The sequence below is a fragment of the Gracilinanus agilis genome, chromosome 6, assembly GCF_016433145.1.
Source record: "Gracilinanus agilis isolate LMUSP501 chromosome 6, AgileGrace, whole genome shotgun sequence".
In the NCBI taxonomy this organism is placed as follows: Eukaryota; Metazoa; Chordata; class Mammalia; order Didelphimorphia; family Didelphidae; genus Gracilinanus; species Gracilinanus agilis.
Genome location: NC_058135.1, coordinates 156,705,692 through 156,726,594, shown reverse-complemented (window position 1 = coordinate 156,726,594; position 20,903 = coordinate 156,705,692).

The window sequence follows — 20,903 nt, the reverse complement described above, 5'->3', positions numbered from 1 at the left end:
TTATTTTTGTTTTTTTTTAGAAAAAATGTTGATATAATTTTAGTATTTTTCTGATATTTTACAGGGTATATCATCTTCCTTCCTTTCCAACTCTCCCTCTCTCCAAAAGGCTGACATGATAAGGTTGTTTATATATTTTCATATGTATATCATACTATATTTATAATATATCATATAATATTTACATATTAGCATACTATTATATATAATAACATATATAGTTCATCATGTTGTAAAACAAAATACATATTGCTTATTCTAGAGAAAAATTAATGGAGAAAATAAAGTGAAGAATGGTATGTTTTAATATGTATTTAGATTCTGTCTGTTCCTCATTTTGAGTACTTTGGAGTTGTCCTAGAGCAGTGGTTCCGAAACTTTTTTGGCCTACTGCCCCCTTTCCAGAAAAAATATTACTTAGCCCCCTGGAAATTAATTTTTTTTAATTTTAATAGCAATTAATAGGAAAGATAAATGCACCTGTGGCCATCACTGCTTTCTTGGATCGCTGCAGCACCCACCAGGGGGTGGTAGCGCCCACTTTGGGAATCACTGTCTAGATCCTTGCCTTTTTTTTTTTTAACCCTTAACTTCTGTGTATTAGCTCCTAGGTGGAAGAGTGGTAAGGGTGGGTGGGCAATGGGGGTCAAGTGACTTGCCCAGGGTCACACAGCTGGGAAGTGTCTGAGGCCGGATTTGAACCTAGGACCTCCCATCTCTAGGCCTGACACTCAATCCACTGAGCTACCCAGCTGCTCCCCAGATTCCTGCCTTCTTGATAATAGTTGTCATTCACAGTTGATCATCATACACTTATGTTGTTACTATGTACAGCATTTTCCTGGTTCTGCTCCCTTCACTTTATATCACTTCATAAGAGGCTTTTGAGATTTGTTTGTTTGTTGCTATTGTTTCTTGTTTTGTTTTGTTTTTGGCAATCATCTTGTTTGTCATTTTTTGTAGCACTATAGTATTCCATTATAAGCATATGCCACAAATTCCTCAGTTAGTGAACATCTCTTGAGTTTTAGATTCTTTCCCAAAACAAAAAAGCTAGTTTAAATATTTTTGTACAGGTAGGTCTTTTTCTTTTTATCTCATCCTTAATATCTTTGGTATATAATAGCAAATAATGATATTGCTGGGTCAAAGAATATGCACACTTTTATGACCCTTTGAGCATGGTTCCAGAGTCTCTAGAATGACTATATTTGTTCCTAGCTCCCCAACAATGTATTGGTGTTCCAATTTTTCCACATGCCTTCTAACATTTATTATTTTCCCTTTTTTGTCATGTTAACCAGTCTGTGGGTATGAGGTAGAACCTCAGAACTGTTTTTTTAAACCCTTTCCTTTTATTGGTTTCAATCCACAAGAGTAATAAGGGCTAGACAATGGGGGTTCAATGACTTGCTCAGGGTCACACTGTGTGATGCCAGATTTGGACCCAGGACCTCCCATCTCCAGGCCTGTATCTGAATCCACTGAGCCACCTAGCTGCCTCTCAGAGTTGTTTTAATTGACATTTCTCTAATTAATAGCAATTTGGAGCATTTTTCTATGACTATTTAATTTCTTCATCTGAGAATTACCTGCTCATATCCCTTAACCATTTGTCAATTAGAGAACATGAACATGTTGTATTCTTATAAATTCGGCTCAGTTTTCTACATATATTTGAGAAATGAATCCTTTGTCAAAGAATCTTGTCATGAAGATGTTTTCCTAATTTTTTGCTGATGGGATTTATTGATAGTATAAAGAAATGCTGATGATTCTTGCATATTTATCTTATATCCTGTAACTTTGTTAAAGTTGTTAATTTTCAATTAGTTTCTTCTTTGATTTTCTAGGATTTTCTAGATCTGTGTTGGTAAACCTATGGCATGCATGCTGAAGCAAGCCAAAGGGGGCTCCTCCCTTTCTCTTCTCCAAGCATGCCTGAGGACATTTCTCATATCACTAGTCTCTTTGCCCAGCAGCCCAATGGGAGCACTTCTTCCCTCCCCTATCTGGGGTAAGGCAGGGTGGCTCACATGCAGCATGAGTTTGGGAACTTGGTCATTAAATGTTTCACCATCACTACTCCAGAGAGATTATAATATCATCTACAAAGAGTGAAAGTTCTATTTTCTCATTTCCTATTCTAATTCCTCCCTTTAAATAAGTAAATGTTATAAAGGAATAAATGCTATAAAAAAAGAAATGCTATACTGTTAGTATTTCTAGTACAATACTGAATAATAGAGGTGATCATGAAGCATTTTTATTTTAGTCCTGATCTTATTGGGAAGGATTCTAGCTTTTCCCTATTTACTGATAATGCTTGCTGATGGTTTCAGATAGATGCTATTAATCATTTTGAGTTTTGTTGCACTATTCCAGTATTCTCTAGTGTTTTTCATAGAAATGGGTACTATATTTTTTCAAAAGCTTTCTCTGCCTCAGTTGGTTTTGCTATTCATATGGTCAATTATGCTGATAGTTTCTTAATATCAAACCATCCCTGCATTCCTGGTCCTATAATCTCTTTGCTAGTATTTTCTTTAGACTTTTTGATCAATATTCATTAGGAATATTGTTCTATAGTTTCCTTTGGTTTTTTCTCTTTCTGATTTGGGTATTGATACCATATTTGTTTCATATAAGGAATTTGGTAGAGTTCTTTCTTCAGCTATTTTTATAAATCCTTTATGTAGTACTGGAATCAATTGTTCTTTAACTATTTGATAGAATTCACCTGTGAATCCATCTGGTTCTTGTTTTTTGTTTGGTTTTTTCCTTAGGGAATTTATTGTAGCTTGTCCAATTCATTTTTTGGAGATAGGATTGTTTAAGTATTCTATTTTCTCCTTTATTAATCAGAGGAATTAACATTTCTTTAAATATGTATGTCTTTCACTTAGATTATCAAATTATTGGCACTTAGGCAAAATAACTCTAAATAATTGCTTTGATTTCTTCTACATTGCTTGTAATTTTGCCCTTTTCTTTTTGATAATTTTGTAATTTGGTTTTCTTTCTTTTTATCAAGTTAGTAAATGGTTTATCTATTTTTTTGTTTTGTCATTAAAATTATTTGATTTATTTATTAGTTGGAAGATTTTCTTATGTTCAATGATACTAATCTTTCCTTTGATTTTCAAAATTTCTAATAAGGTGTTTAATTGAGGATTATTTATTTGTTCTTTTCTGTTTTTTTAGTTACATACCCAATTTATTGATCTGATTTTTCTCTAATATATTGATATGAGCATTTAAAGAAATACATTTTTCCTGAATCACCACCTTGGCTGCATCCCAACGATTTTGCTATTTTGTCTCCTGGTTATCATTCTCTTTAATAAAATTGTTCATTGTTTTTTTTTTAAACCCTTAACTTCGGTGTATTGTCTCATAGGTGGAAGAGTGGTAAGGGTGGGCAATGGGGGTCAAGTGACTTGCCCAGGGTCACACAGCTGGGAAGTGGCTGAGGCCGGATTTGAACCTAGGACCACCTGTCTCTAGGCCTGACTCTCAATCCACTGAGCTACCCAGCTGCCCCCTGTTCATTGTTTTTTAAGATTTCTTCTGGACCCACTCATTCTTTAAGAGAAAATTATTTTTTCTAATTAATTATTTCTCTTTTTTCTTCAGTTCTTTATTCAATATAATTTTTATAGCATTACAGTCTGAAAAGGATACATTTAATATTTCTTCTTTGTCTATGGTTCCTTTTCCTTCTCTCTTTAAATAAGTCAGTTTTTACTTTTGCTTTGTCTGGGCTGATATTTGCTTTTTTTTTCACTTTAGTTGAAATATAATGAATTTTACCTTTATTCAATGCATGTATCCCTACTTTAAAAAAGTTTATTGTGGAAAGATTATTATGGGATTCTGGATTTTAATTCACTTTGCCATCCTTTTCTGTTTCAAGGATGTGTTCATCCCATTCACATGCACAGTTAGGATTACTGTTTCTCTCCATCTTATTTTTGCCATTTGTCTTTCTTTCAGTCTTTCCCTGTTGGCAATTTTTCCCCTTATCTCTACATGCCTCTTACAGTTTTCCCTCCCTTTTTTTTCCACCTCCCTTTTTATTCCTTTTCCCTGCATACTTCCCTAATGGGTGAGATAGGTTTCTCTTTGTAACCAAGTGTGGATGTTATTCCTACTCTGTGCCAATTCCAGTAAGAGTAAGGTTCAAATATTAACTGCTACTCCATCTTCCCTTCCACTGTATTGATTCTTACCTGACTTCATGTAAAATAATTTACCCTCAACTTTCTCTCCTTTTCTCTTTTCTAAGTGTATTATTCTTTCTTATACCTTCTTTTCTTTTTCATATTATCTTATCATATTCAACTTACTCTGAATTCTCTCTATATAAATGCTTCTATTTATTAACTTAATAGATAATAAGGAAAATATGTTTACAAAACATTTATAGCCTTACTCTTTATAGTGACAAAAAATTGTAAAATGAAGGGGTGTCCATCAATTGGGGAATGGCTGAACAAATTGTAATATCAGATGGTGATGGGATACTATTGCGTTGAAAGGAATGATGAATTGGAGGAATTCCATGCAAACTGGAAAGATCTCCAGGAATTGATGCAGAAAGAAAGGAGCAGAAGCAGGAGAACCTTATGCACAGAGATGGATACATTATGGCACAATCAAATGTAACAAACTTCTCTACTAGTAGCAATGCAATGATATAGGACAAATCTGAGGGACTTATAAGAAAGAACACTATCCACATCCAGAGAAAGAATTGTGGGAGTAGAAAAACAGAAAAAGAAACCATATGATTGATCACATTGTTTGATGGCTTTATGACTGGGGATTTTTACTTTAAATGATCATTCTACTACAAATATTGATAATATGGCAATAGGTTTTGAACAATGATACATATATAACCCAGTGGAATTGCTCAGCAGTTCAGGGAGGATGGAAGGAAGAAGGGAGGGAAAGAATATGAATCATATAACCATGGAATAATATCTAAATTAATTAACTAATTAATTGGAAAACAAAAAAATAAAAAATGTAGTTACTGATCAATGCAAACAATGCAAGAAAGTGTTATAGACTGTGCAACACATTACTATAGGCTGTAAGAATTTACCAGCTACCAAAATCCTATCAAATTATAATTTCTTTGCTTGAATCATACATCAAAAGCTCACTGTCCTCCATGGATTGCTGGATCACAAACTTTCATGCTATAAACACAGTCATCAAAATATCCCATGGAACTCATCCAATGAACTTAACTGGACCCAGAGCATTACTAGGGGACAAACTATACCCTATATCCTTACTAGGAATGATATTCATAAATACTTAAGAATTATATCTTAATAGATGTCACCATCCTCAAACTTCATACTCAAGATTTCCAAAGAACATGAACATTTTCAAAGAATAGAGATATGGGCAAGGAGACTCAAAATCAAGGGGAAACAGGATATGGCACAGTTGTTCTTTTGCCTAATGGAATTAATTATGCTTTGGATGCTTTCAATCAGATTACAGAGGATAAGCCGACATCCTAATTCTTTTATTAAACTATAAAAAGCAGGTATTGTATTCACTAGTTCCATGATCTGTAGAATTTTAACTTGAAATGGATTATAGTAGGATAGTAACATGTCCCAGGACTGTTTCTTTCTAAACACCATTGAAAAATACAATTAGGAGTCAAAAATTTCAATATAAGATTAATATCATGATTTTACTTTTCCTCCATCTGTTTCTATGTGAACAGCCCTCAAAAAGATGATAATGAGATAACAGTAGCTTGAATTTATATAGGCTTTATATTTATATTGGATGTACAAAACACTCCCCATAACCATCTTATAAAAGGGCTAGTACATATGGTATTCATTTTACAAACGAAGAAACAGACTGAGAGGTTAAATGACTTGTTGATTGTAACAAAGCTAATAAGATTCACTAACTGTATAGGAATTTGTTTTGAGAATTTTTTTTTTAGAATTTTTGTAACCCCCCCAGAGTACCCAAGGCATAGTAAAATCAATTAGTTTATCACTGTTTACCATGTTTTGAATTATCAGTCAGCTCCCAAGCAATCCAAAATGTTGCTCCTAATTCATTTGTATATACAGGTCTTAGATCTCTCTGAGGGTCTTCCTCTTTTTCCTTGGTAGTCTCAGATAAAAAGGAGGTTAGAACCAAAGAAATTTTTATAATTTCCACTGACAAAAATAATAATCTACTTTTTTGACTATTCATTACCATGATGGATTTTGGAACTTCCCCTTCATTATATACCAGAACTGCAAAAATACAAAAAAAATGAAAGGCTCAGAAGATGAAATGTTATTTTTTTCTTCTTATAACTGAAGGAATGAAACTATGCTCTACAAATGCTTATTTATTATTTTTAGATGTGAAAAAATTCTGAACAATTACTCAGCAGAGGGACAGAATATGTAATTGAAAGAGTGAGATGGAAAAAATATCCTAAAGGGGCAAAATTAGTCATTCTTGGCTTTAATTTTTTTAATTAATTTTTTAAATTTTTATATACTGATATAATTTTTAATAATAATAAAAATTTAAAATTAAATAAATGTATTAAATTGTTTAAATAAGAAATAAAATAATAAAAAAGTTGGTTTAGGACATTTTGTGATCCATGTTCTAACCCTCTCTTCCTCCTTCCTCCCAAGACTGCAGGTGTAACATGTGTTACCATTATGTGCTCATTTGCCATGCTCATTATACTGTGAAAGAAGACACATATCACTTACAGTAGAGAAAAATTCATGGAGATTATTGTCTTTTTGCTGAATTTCCAGGATGGGGTCATGGGAGTAGTGCTCAGATATTTCAAGGATTCACCATAGAAAAATTGCCATTTATGCAGTGATGACTTATTTGATTTGCAAAAATAAAAGTTTATAGACAAGAAGAAAAAGCCATTTCTCCAGAAGACTGAACATCTACATGAGGAGAATAAACACATGAAAGTGGCTGAAGCTGTACCAGATTTATACTCCAAGCCTAAATCAAGTGATTGGTACAGTTTGAATGTTATAGAAGATAATGGGTGCAAATCATGATGGCTTCACCAGTGTTAACTTACCACATTAATAGGAGAATATCTGTACCATGCGTGCAAGATCAACTCTGCAACTGACTGATCAGCATAGAGCAATTTATCATTTTCCAGCTAATATTCAGGTACTGCTTTGAGCTAAGTATTTCCATTTTAATTCTAGATTTATTCCAATATACTGAGTACCAGTTTTAAGCCACCAACCTCAAATCTTAAGGAAGGATAACTTTTTTTGAGAAAAAGTTTCCAAATATTACATCGAATAAAATTATCTTCTCACATTTAGGAACCTGATTTTTACCAAAATATTGTCTAGTAAAAATATGAAGCAAGTAAACTAGGAAAACTACAACACAACCCAGGAAAATCATTATATTTGTCCCCTAAAATTCAGCATAAATAATTAATATTGTAGGTTTTAGAAAAAGAAACCATAGAAATCTAGTCTAACTCTCTCATTTTATATATGACAAAACTGAGGCCCAAAGAAATGTTTCATTCAAATGTTTCCAAGATATTTTAGATGATTTGATTCTCATTACAAACCTACTAGTTAGAAACTGATTCTCTCTATTTTAAATATAAGGAAACTGAGGCTGAAAAAGGTTGTGACTTGTCAAAGGTTATTAACGTCCATAAGATCAAACAAACAGAATCTGAGGCAAGATTCAATGTTAGATCTTCCTGACTCTGAGTTTAGCTTTCTATCTACTGTGCTACCTAACTAACCAAATGCTAAAAATAAAATATAAATACTAAAAAGCACAAAATCAGGGATAGGTTTTAAGGGCTGGTAAGGTAGAGTAGGGGAACTTATCCAATGTACTGAAGGCTTTTAAATGAGAAACTCATCCCAGACTACATTATCCTTTCCATTTTTGAACAGTTCTTTTCAATATTTTGGGTAAAAAATTGACAAATATTTTTATTTTTGTTCCAGTCATTCTCTTTTATATTTAGACATAATCTGATCTCTCTATCTTATCTGATGTATACTGATATTATTCATGTATACTCCAATGATCAGACTACTTCACAGCCTCCATAGTCTTCTAGTATCTACAATTGACCTCACTTAGCTCCTACTAGAAAGTTGATCCTAAATTCACATTCTGGACCTAGTCTAGTACCTAGAGTGTATTATCTAATCTGAGAAAATAGAAGAACTAAATATAAAAGTTCATATCATAGAAAGGAAATATCTTTCCAACTTATGATCAAAGAGAGGCTTCTGAGTCAAAGAGAAGATAGAGATAATACAGACAATTTAAATTTACAAAAACTGAAAAGGTTTTCCTTGAACAAAAGTAATGCAGCTAGGATGTGAAGAAAAGTTTCCAGTTGGGGGGAAAAATCTTTGCAACAGTTATCTCTGATGAAATTCTTATAACTAAGACATATAGGAAATTAACACAAAAAGAGAAAAGTCATTTTTCCATAGGAAAATTTTCAAAAGTATAAATCATTTTCAGAAAAGAAATTCAAATCAGAATCATTTTCTCAACAATCAGTCAGGCACTTATTAAAATATCATCCCCCCAAGAACTCTACTTGGTTCTGGTGAAGCAAAAATAAAATATATATCCTAGAGCAGTGATGAACAAACTTTTTAAAGAGGGAGCCAAAAGAAAGGAAGTGCTCATCTGTCAGTCTGTTTCTAAGGCAACTCTTTTGAAGTTTCATTGTATTGTATCCTACTCATTGTATTTGTCAGATTGGAATAATGTCACCAGATCAGATAAAACATTACAGGGGGCTGCATCTGGCCCGTGGGCCATAGTTTGCCCATCACTGCTCTAGACAATTCTCAAAAGTTAAAATACAAGCTATCAATAACCACCCAAAATATTGCCAGTCAATAATAATTTTAATATACATGAAGAGAAGTAAGAGTTTATAATCTGCACCCAGTGTAAAAAATGGAAGTCATCAATACTGTATAGGTGGAAAGAAGATAGGCAAAGAAATAGAATTGTGGTAGACCTCAGAGTTGGTCTATTCCAGAAAGCACTTTGGAAATGTATGAGAAAAGTAACTAAAGTGTTCATATCCTTTGATGCCCAAATCCTCTACTGATCATATATTCCAAGGAGAACTATCATAGAATGAAGGTTAGCATATATAACAAAACACCTAGAGCAACATTCTTTGTGATAGGAAGAGACCTAGGTATAAAGATGTTCCTCAATTTGGGAAATTCTAAATAAATTTTGTTATATAATTGGATTTGTGTGTGTGTGTGTGTGTGTGTGTGTGTGTGTGTGTGTGTGTGTTTCCCATGAAATGGAGATCTTAACTCAATATGTCTAATAGCTAAAATTAAACTCATTGTCCTTGCCACAAAATCCTCCTGTCTTCTAAACATTTCTATTTCTGTCAAATGCATCTCTATCTTTCCAGTGTCTCGGGTTATTACGTTCAACATTATCATGGATTCTAAACTTCCCTTCACCACATATATATATGTATAATCATTTGCCATATCTTGCCATTTTTATAATCACAGCATTGCTCACATAAATGCCCTTCTCTCTAGTCACACAGCTACCACATTATTTCAGGCATTTATAACCTCTAACGAAGATTATTAGAACAGTCTCCTAATTGGTCTCTCTAACTCAATTTTCTTCCCACTCAAGTAAATCATACTGAATGTTACCAAAGTGAATTTTCTTTAAAGCACAGGTGAGGCCATGAGATTTTCTACTTAAACTCCAGTGATTTTCCTTTAAGTCAAAACAAGAATGTTGATCCACTTTTCATGTCTTGTCTCCCCACGTCCAATCTCTTTTTCCAACCTCATTAGACAGCACTCTCCCCACACCCCAACCCTGTCTCTGGGATCCAGCCCAACCATACTTCTTTCTGGTCCATACCCATGACACAACACTGTATCTCTTATCTCTAAGCCTTTGCACTAGATGGCTAAAATTCATGGCTAAAATTCACTCACTCCGTGCCTCAACCTTTAAGATGCAGCTTAAGTCCTTCCTTCTACATGGAGCCTTTTCTGATCTCCCAAATGTTAATGTCTTCCAAAATTACCTTAAATTCAAAGATATTTTCTAGATATTTATATTTATTCACTTTACATTTATGCCAAATATGTATATAAGTGCATATATATGTAGGTATACATTTTTTGTAGATTGTTGCTTCTACCATCATTTTAATCTTTGCACTTATATCTCTAGTGCCTACCACAATGCCTTATGCATTGTAGCTGCTTAATAAATATTGATTGATTGAAGTTTGGGAAGACTTTTATGAATTAATGAAAAGCAAATAAAATAGAACTGAGAGAAAAGTATATGCAGTAACTACAATTATCTAAATGAAAAACTCAGATGCAACTAAACTCAGATTAATTTCAATGAATAAATTTAGTTTCAGGAAACAGAGAATAAAACATACATCTCTCTTCTTAGTATAGAAATGGAATACTACAGATGAGGAATTTTGCATATAAATGAATAAAAATCATTTATTAAATTTCTACTATAAGCCAAGAACTATATGAATCACTGGGGATACAAAGAAAAATGTAAGCTAGTTTTTGCTCTCAAGAAATTTATATTATAAATTGAGAAGACAACACAGGTAAGAGAGTTCAGCTACAGGACAGGTATTCCAAAAGTGTGGCAAAATAGTTCACGGGAAGGACAGTATTGCTTAAGATCTGCCCACAAGTCAGAGGACACAGAGCTAGGGAAGCTGGTATGACTTTTAGATTTGATGGCAAGCCTGGTAGTCTTCAGTACCAATTAATAAATAATTATTAAGTACCAACTATGTGCCAGGCACTTTGATAAACCCTGGGTATATGAATAAGAAAAAGGCAATCCCTGCCCAGAAGGAGCTTACAGTTTAACAGTGAAAGCTAATACATAAAAGGAAACTAGAAAAGGTAGGGATGAGAGGTAGGGGTGGTTGGAGGAGTATCATCCTATTCTATTTAGTTTAAACCAAGTAGAGCTAAAGATGCAAAGTATATTGAGGTAGATGTGAAATTCCTGCCCTCCATACAGCAAAGCTCTGGACAGAATTTAGTGTTCTGCCCTCTAATCTCACCACTAGAATTGTATTTTATAACTTCCATCTGATAAAAGCAATGCAAATAGTCATTACATTTTCCCCACCAACCTTCCCCAAAAAGAGTTTGAGTAACACAAGGGTACATGTGAGGTACAACTATAAGAAATGGAAAGATAGGCAAGTCTGAGCAAAGAAATAAGAAGCCTTGGAAAACAAGTATATTATAGAGATGATCTTTTACACTGTGATTAAAACAGTTTCAAAGGCAGAAGTGGATCCCCACAAGTTCTTCATACTATCCAAACTAGATAGAATCTAACATATTCTTAAAGACAGTGGAGGAGTTTTAAGGATCAGATCAAAATATGATACTACAAATTAATATTATTTATATTGTACTGAATTTTTATTTACTTTGTTAAGCATTTCTCAATTACATTTAAATATGGTTCTTACCAGCACCCTGGAGTTTGAGGGACTGCTTCTGCCTATCTACAGAGTTTGATATATCTTTTTTAAGATATCATTGCTTTGTTGGCCATTCTTTCTTAATTGTTTGGGGTTTGTTTTATTTGCAAGAGAAAGTTTAGTAAATGAGGGAGTATATTCAAAAATGATGATGATGATGAAAAGAGCATTAATTAAAATGAAAAAAATGTATCTTTATCTCTTTTATCAGGTAGTGCAACCAAATTAGAAAATTGGAATATTTGGCCACCTGCTCTATCTTGTTAAGAATTTTTATCTATATTTGCACTCTCATCCAGTGCATTAGCTAGTCCTTCCATCAACAACCAAAAAGTATTTATTAATAAATAAATGAAAAAGTATGCTTACGAACTGCCAAACATTATGCTAAGTCATAGAAAAACAAATAAGAGGAAGCAACATATTCCCAGTCCTCAAGTGTGTAAGGATCTGTGATCAGGAGTAGGGATAAATTCATGGATTGTTTTTAAGAGGAAAGGAGGAGAATTTTGATACAAGCCCTGGGAGGAAAGACTCTGGAAAGGAGAGGAGGATCTTGGGATTTGACTGGTTTTAACTGTCACTCCTCATCTAGCTTTCCACTGAGCTGGAAGTAGAATTTTTGTTCTTGCATTCCCCTGGGAAAACCTAATCTTGTAGAAAGATTTAGGGATTCCTGTGTTGGAGAATTTGCCTTGAAGCAGACTGTCTTCTCCCTGGAGTACAGAGAGATCACCAGTTGGAGAGTTACCAGTCAGTGATCCACTGGCCTAAAGTAATCTCAAGAGTTTGTCATCTGGGACTCTGGGTTACTTAAGAAGCCAACTCCAGGATCCTTATCATTGTCCTTCTTTCAAACAATTTGGGTATTTAGAGTAGTGGATAGTCAGATAGCCTTAGGGGGTTAAGTTAGAACAGGGAGTGGATAGGCAGGGCCTATAGAAGGAATGAAGAGCAACCTCTTGCAAGGTGCCTAGAAGTTGGGTGGAGCTTAGGTCTGTAGTTTTAGGAGTCTTCCTACCCTTTCCCTTTACCCAAATGAACAAAATAAACTTGGTTTCAAAAGCCCAAGGGTTTTGTGCTTTGCTGGTGCTGGGAAGGTCTCTAGGTGGGTGTTTTTCATCTCCCATCCATCTAGGCTTTTCCCAAATAATCTACCTCCCTTTGGAGGAAGGATTTTATTTCAAGTGGTTACTTTTTTTTTTAACAGAAGATAGTACATAAAGGAAAACTGGGAAAAAAAGAGGAGATGTATTGTTTGGAAATTGTGGGGAAATGACAAGGTAGCTTACTTCTGCATAGGAAAATGCAAATCTCACTTAATCAGAGCCCAGGACCCTGGGAGCAGAGTTCAGATTCCAATGAGGGTGAGATGATGATGGCTGAAATTCATGTAGCACAATTTGGAAATAGTCAGGAACTGCCTACTGTGTACCAAACATTGTCCTGGGCACTAATAATTTAAATACAAAGAGTTAAACAATCTCTACTTTCAAAAAACAGTATTGGATAAAAGGAACTTTTTGTTCTCTAAAAGTCTGGTAAGTATAGTACCTATACCTAAATCCATTCCACTGTTGAGATGTTAAATAAAATAAAAAGCCAAAACCAGATCATTGGACATTTCACTAGAAAGTTCCAAGTAAACTAAGTGGGTTTAAAATACTTTATGTCCATTATTTCATTTAATTCTCACAACAGTCCTGTATTATAGGATAGAGAAAGTGAAATTAAGCTTCAGAAAATTTGAGATTACCTTAAATTCATAAAGCTAATAATTAGTATAATCAGAATTTGAGTGTACTTTATCTGACTCTAGGTCTCTGTGCTTTCCATTTATACCATGCTTCCCATTATAACATTAATAAATCTATTTATAGAATGCCTAGAGAATAAGGAAATTGTGGAAATTAAAAATAAGTATCTCTAAGGGGAAAAAATTGACTTTTCAATACATGTGAGCTACAACTGTAAGAAATGGAAAGATAGGCAAGGCTGAACGAAGAAATAAGAAGCCTTGGAAAACAAATACATTATAGAGATGATCTTTTACACTGGGATTAAAACAGTTTCAACCCAACTAATAAGCTCAGATAAATCACCAATGAGCAGCTTGTCTCTACCAGAACCAGAAGGAAGCAGAAACCTATTTAAGCCAACTACTCCAGATGTCCACCCACAGGCATGGAGCCGTTGTCATCAGATGGTATGACCTGGTTGCCAAAGAGAAGCCCTTAAAAGGACCCTGAACAGAAAAAAAGGGGCAGTTGATCTTAATGCCATAGAACAGATGGCAGTAGAGTGTATAAAAGATTATGTTCTACCCATTGTGCCAATACTGTAAAAGAAAGGATACAATAATCTATTCCCTTTTATGGTAAAAAATGTTGCCATATTTGAACTAGATTATCCTCCCAAGTTTATTCTCAGTCTAGAAAAAATATTAATGAGAAAAATAACAAAATTTCTTTTTAATGCCCAGTATCTCCTAGTATAAGACAGAAATAAATAGAATTTTTGCAATTATATCATATACTATTAATACAATCAGAGCTTTCTCATTGCCCTGCCTTTTCTACAGATAGCTAAATGACTCAATGGATATAGCGCTGGTCCTGGAGTCAGGCCCTGCTTTCAAATCCAACCACAGACACTGGCCAGCTTTGTGAATCTGGACACATCTCTCTGGCTCAGTTTCTTCAACTACAAAATAGGGCTAATAACAACATTTTCTGCCCAATGATAATATATGTGAAGAGCTTAGCCTAGTGTCTGGCATGTAGTAGGTGCTTAATAAATGCCTGTGTCCTTCCCTTCTCTCTTCCATATATCTTGAACGTCCCTTGCCATATCTTCCTTTTGAAATACTATATATCCTTTAAAGTCTTGCTCATATGTAGGAAGTATCCTAATAGGAAATGTTCTTCCCTTCTTCAAATTCCATGCATAGAAATTTTAATTTAAAAAAAATGTTCTTTGAAGAGGTAGCATGGCATAGTGGACAGAAAGACAACTTCAGAACCCGGAAGATCTGGGTTCAAGTCCTACATCTCATAAACTTTGCTTCTATAACAATAACAAGTAATTTTACTTTTGAGCACTTTAGGCTTCCCTCTACACAGAATGTACCAAACTACATTGTTCGAAGACTTCCTCTATCTTTAAGAGAGTTGTATACTAAATAAATCATATGTCTAGTCACTATTCATACTCCTATATAGAGTGTTCCTGGTGAAAAACAAGTACCAAGCATCCTATCCACTGGTGACAAGGCTCTCTAAAGTGAGCTGGGCTATTGTCCATTCCTGTAGATAAAATCTGGCTTGATAGGATCTGGTAGAGCTTGTATTCTAATATCATAGACCTCACCACCCCAAGATCATCTCTATTTCATACTGAGTCATGGCAAGGAAGGGAAATATTGAAGTATATTTGGCACAGAAACCATTTTTGTCTTTTTTATCTCTAGCATGCAAGGACAGTATCTGACTCACAACAAATGTTTTAATAAATGCTTGTTATATTGTACTTGTTTTTAATTTACCTTTTTGTTGCAAATTTAGCAATCAAAACATTTCAATCTTGGCAGCTAGGTGGCACACTGGATAGTGTATCAGGCCTGGAGTCTTGAAGACTCATCTTTCTGAGTTCAAATTTGACCTCAGACACTAGCTGTATGAGCCTGGGCAAGTCATTTAACGTTTGCCTCAGTTCTCTCCTCTGTAAAATGAACTGGAGAAAGAAAAGGCAAATCACTTCAATGTTTTTGTGAAGGAAATCACCCACAAAAACCTAAACAAATTGGGTATATGATTGTGATATGTCATAAGAAATGATGAACAGGTTAATTTTTAAATAACATGAAAAGAATTACATGAAATTATGGAGAATAAAATGAGCAGAACCAAGAGCATACTATACATAGCAAGAGAAATACTGTTTGAAGAATGGCTTGCATATATCCACCTCCAGAGAAAGAATAGATAAATAAAAGCAAGAAATATGTTTTTATATATACATATATAGATACAAAATATCTTTTTCTCAAATGATGTTTTCTCTCCTCTGGGGAAAATAGGAAGGGAGGGAGCTAACATGGGAATATTAATGTAACAAACAAGCAAATGAATAAATAAATTTTTAAAAAAGAAAGATCCAAATTGGGTCATAAGGAGTTGGACACAACTAAAATGACTTACCAAAAAACATTTCATTATACAAAGAATAGGAAAGAGAACAGTGTATGAAATTGAGTCTTTTAGTATTTATCATATTAACAGCTCACATATATTTATATACATAAATATATATATATCTATACATATTCAGAGAGAGAGATAGTAACAAAATTAACTTAATTGAGTTTCAAATCTATCAATACTCAATTGAATTGTTGCTTTTGAAAGATTCCAATGTGCTAATAGAGAGACTTTAAAAAAAAGATATGTATAGGAGTCATATATGATGAAAAAAGTCTTAAATATTTTTCCATGGGAGCAGGTCTCAGTCAAAGATCCACTTAATTATTGAAGGAAATACATCCTTTTATTCAGTTATGTGGTTATTATACTTTTTAGTTTATTTCTACATGTGGCATGTTCTTTCATTAGAAAGAAAGCTATGCTAGAACAGTGACTATATCATGAATATTTATCTGTCCAAGCAACTAGATAAATCATCTGAAAACAGTATGGACTTAATAAATGACTAATGAATGAGTAAATGAATCTTCAACTCAGAACTCATAGAATAACCAAAAAAATGAAAATTCACTCAAGGGATAGCATAGCCATCTAAAATAAGATTCTTAATCATCCTAATAATTACTTAATTAGTATTCATTGTGTATAGTGCATTATACTTAATGTTGAGTTTAGATTTTACTTATTTTCCACAATACAGGAGGAATTATCATTAAACAAGATGGAGACCCTCATATTTTAACTTAGATGCAAGGGTCATTTGGTGATATTGATTGGGTGTGAATCTTTAATGTTCCAAAGGTAAATCATCTCTAGAAAATGTTTCATATCATGCAGTCTTTACACCCCAAATGCCTTTCTCCTACATTGTCCTTTCTATCATCAAATTGATCAGAATGTAAACAACTCAATGTTATTCTAAATAAGAAATATATTTGGAAAATTTTACCTACAGGAAAAAGAAATATCTATTAGAACTATTAATAATTTCTAAGTAATATAAAACCATATATATATATATGCATTGTCACTCTCTATTAGTCTGCCTAATGAGTTGTACTGTATCTGCAAGAATTTAATACAACTTCTTGAGAAAAGAGTGTGTGGGATATTGAAAAGAAGATAGACTGGAGGTCAGAAGACCTGGGATTAAGCTCTTGTTCCATCACTTATTACTTGTCAAATCAGCCAAATAAGTTGATATCTCTGACATGATTTCTAAATCTTAATGCTTCCTGGTTTCTCAGTTTATCATTGTGAAGATCAATTGAGTCAATTCATACAAAGCATTTAGTAATAATATGGGAAGACAGCAATAATAGGGTGGATAGAGGATTTGGTAAACTTTCATATCAGAAAGACTGGGTTCAAAACTACATCTGATAGAATTTCGCTACATCTACATGTACAAATGATGATTTCTCAATGCCTAAGGCAATTGTCTAAGATTATAATTGACATCTGAGTTGCCAATCCATGTCAGTTGAGGTCTGCTCCTAAACCTATACCTCCAAAGTAATCAAAGAAAGCAAAAATTAGTCATGTGCCCCAAAACATTTAGAATACCTTATTCTATAATAGCAAAGAACTAAAAGTAGTGGGGTACTGATCTACTGGGGAGTGGTTGAACATAAATGTAATAGAATTTTATTGAAACATAAAAAGATAAAAGATATAGTTTCACACAAACTGAGAAAGACTTGTAGAAACTGATGCAAAGTTAAGTGAGCAGACTCAGTAGAAAAATACATATAGTAACAATAATATGGTAAAGAATATAACTTTAATAGAATGAAGAATTACAATCAATGTAATGGCCAATGACAATTCCAGAGCACAAGTGATGAAGCTGACTACCTATTTTAGAAGGGTGACAGATTCAAAGACCAGTATTTATATATATATATATATATATATATATATATATATATATATATATTGATGACAAATATGGTACATTCTTTTTCTTGTCTATTCTTTTTTTAAAATTAAACATTTATTAATAATCATTTTTAACACGGTTACACGATTCATGCTCCTACTTTCCCCTTCGCCCCCCGCACTCCCCCCACCCATGGCCGATGCACATTTCCACTAGTTTTGTCATGTGTCCTTGATCAAGACCTATTTCCAAATTGTTGGTAGTTGCATTGGTGTGGTAGTTTCGAGTCCACACCCTCAACCATGTCCACCCTGACCCATGCATTCAAGCAGTTGTTTTTCTTATATGTTTCCTCTCCTGCAGTCCTTCCTCTGAATATGGGTAGCGTTCTTTACCATAAATCCCTCAGAATTGTCCTGGGTCACTGTATTGCTGCTGGTACAGAGGTCTATTACATTCAATTTTACCATAGTATATCAGTCTCTGTGTACAATGTTCTTCTGGCTCTGCTCCTTTCACTCTGCATCTGTTCCTGGAGGTCTCTCCAGTTCGCCTGGAACTCCTCCAGTTTATTATTCCTTTTAGCACAATAGTATTCCATCACCCGCATATACCACAGTTTGTTCAGCCATTCCCCAATTGAAGGACATACCCTCCTTTTCCAGTTCTTTGCCACCACAAAAAGCGCAGCTATAAATATTTTCGTACAAGTCTGTTTTTCTATGATCTCTTTGGGGTACAAACCCAACAATGCTATGGCTGGATCAAAGGGCAGGCATTCTTTTATAGCCCTTTGAGCATGATTCCAAATTGCCAGCCAGAATGGCTGGATCAGTTCACAGCTCCACCAGCAATGCATTAATGTCCCAATTTTGCCACATCCCCTCCAACATTCATTACTCTCCCCTTCTTTCATTTAGCCAATCTGCTAGGTGTGAGGTGATACCTCGGAGTTGTTTTGATTTGCATTTCTCTAATTATTAGTGATTTGGAACACTTTCTCATGAGCTTATTGATACTTTTGATTTCTTTACCTGAAAATTGCCTATTCATGTCTCTTGCCCATTTATCAATTGGGGAATGGCTTGATTTTTTATACAATTGCTTTAACTCCTTGTATATTTGAGTAATTAGACCCCTGTCAGAGTTTTTTGTTATAAAGATTTTTTCCCAATTTGTTGTTTCCCTTCTGATTTTGACTACATTGTTTTTGTTTGTACAAAAACTTTTTAGTTTAATATAATCAAAACCATTTAATTTACATTTTGTAATTTTCTCTAACTCTTGCTTGGTTTTAAAGTCTTTCCTATCCCACAGATCTGACAAGTAAACTATTCTGTGTTCACTTAACTTGTTTATAGTTTCCCTCTTTATATTCAAGTCATTCACCCATTCTGAATTAATCTTGGTGTAGGGTGTGAGATGTTGATCTAGACTTAATCTCTCCCATATCGTTTTCCAAATTTCCCAGCAGTTTTTGTCAAATAGTGGATTTTTCTCCCAAAAGTTGGGCTCTTTGGGTTTATCATACACTGTCTTGCTGATGTCATTTACCCCAAGTCTATTCCATTGATCCTCCTCTCTGTCTCTTAGCCAGTACCATATTGTTTTGATGACTGCTGCTTTATAGTATAGTTTAATATCTGGTACTGCTAGGCCCCCTTCTTTCACATTTTTTTTCATTATTTCCCTTGAAATTCTTGATCTTTTGTTATCTTGTCTATTCTTTTTAAAAAATAGAAATGTATATATCCCAAACCACTGATAGAAGCTAAAAAGTAGGCAAACCCAAGTGTATCACAGTATCAGTATAACTGTGAGATTTTTTTTTTTTTGTGAAGAGGTTGAATCATTTCAAGTTATACTATTTAATCAAAGCATTGTCTTTAGGAATTAATTTTTTTTTCAATTGTGAAATCAGTTTAATAGAAAAAAGTGAAAATTTAAGTATAACGAATTAAATATGAAAATTAGGGAACTTTCAATAATTTCTCTAAATTAAAATATATATGATTGAATACTAAGATTGGTTAATAAATATAGTAAGGTTTTGAATTTAAGTTATTCTTTTTAAAATTCAATATTTCAAGTATTAAAGGATTGATTTGTTCTTCCAAAGCATAGGGAAGAAGTTCTCACACTGACATTCCTAATTTGAGTTGACTTTTATTAATAGGTCAGTGGGATTGTGGGGGCTAGTAAGAGTAAGAAATCTGACATCCAATAAAATCATTCTATTTAATGTTTTTGTATTATTGGTTAATTCTCATTCAGTCTTCTGACTTAATAATTTTTCATCTCTTTTATATATGCTTTCCAATATATAACTGATTCATTCTCAGTAGCTGGGTAAGAATCAAGGATAATTTGTAATTAGAAATTAGCAATATTTTCTGAAATCCTAAGGGAATTATTTTAATGGTAACAAAGCCTATAGTTATCTTACCCTGTCTTAGTGAATAGAGCCTGCTGTGTCAGCTCTGTCTGAAAGTGGCCATGTTGCTTTTCACAGTCCATTGGGAATAATTAAAACATTGGGAAAAGTTCTCTTTGAATATTTTATTGGGTATCAGTGGTTTGGCAGGAACTACTTGGTTTTCAATTTGAGTTTTGTCCTAGAAGTCTCCATTAGGCCATATGGTTGATTCAAATGGTGGTAATTTCCAAGCTAAAAGGCAACCAATATTTTGTATCATCTAAAGCTTCTCAGGATCAAATGAATTAAAGCAGATGCCACAATGTTATATCTAGTAGAATCCAAGTATGTATAAACAAAATGTTTACTGGGCAACTAATTTAATATTGTGTTTTGGTTTTTTGGTGCATTTCTGTTTGCTTCACACTTTTACAGAAGCCTGTTAGATGGCAAAAGACTAGTTGTCATTAATTAATTTATGCTTTTCATATTTCTACTCCTATGAACTTGACCATATTCTCACTTTTCTCTTTTGTATGCTGAAGCAGAAATGACCACAAGTCATTATTCAATAAAATTCATCCAATTGAATTGATAATCACATGAATTCACAAAACTATAATTTTATAAGAATTACATTTTCTGGAAGACATCATTTTAGGAAGATCACTCTAGAAAGAACAAAGTAGATCCCCAACTAATTAACTGAATGAACAAATGAATAAATGACCGGATAAAGTAAATAAATATATGGATGTACATGTATATGCATATGTATATATTTGTATACATATGCACATTTTTTCTACACATGCATGTAAGTTT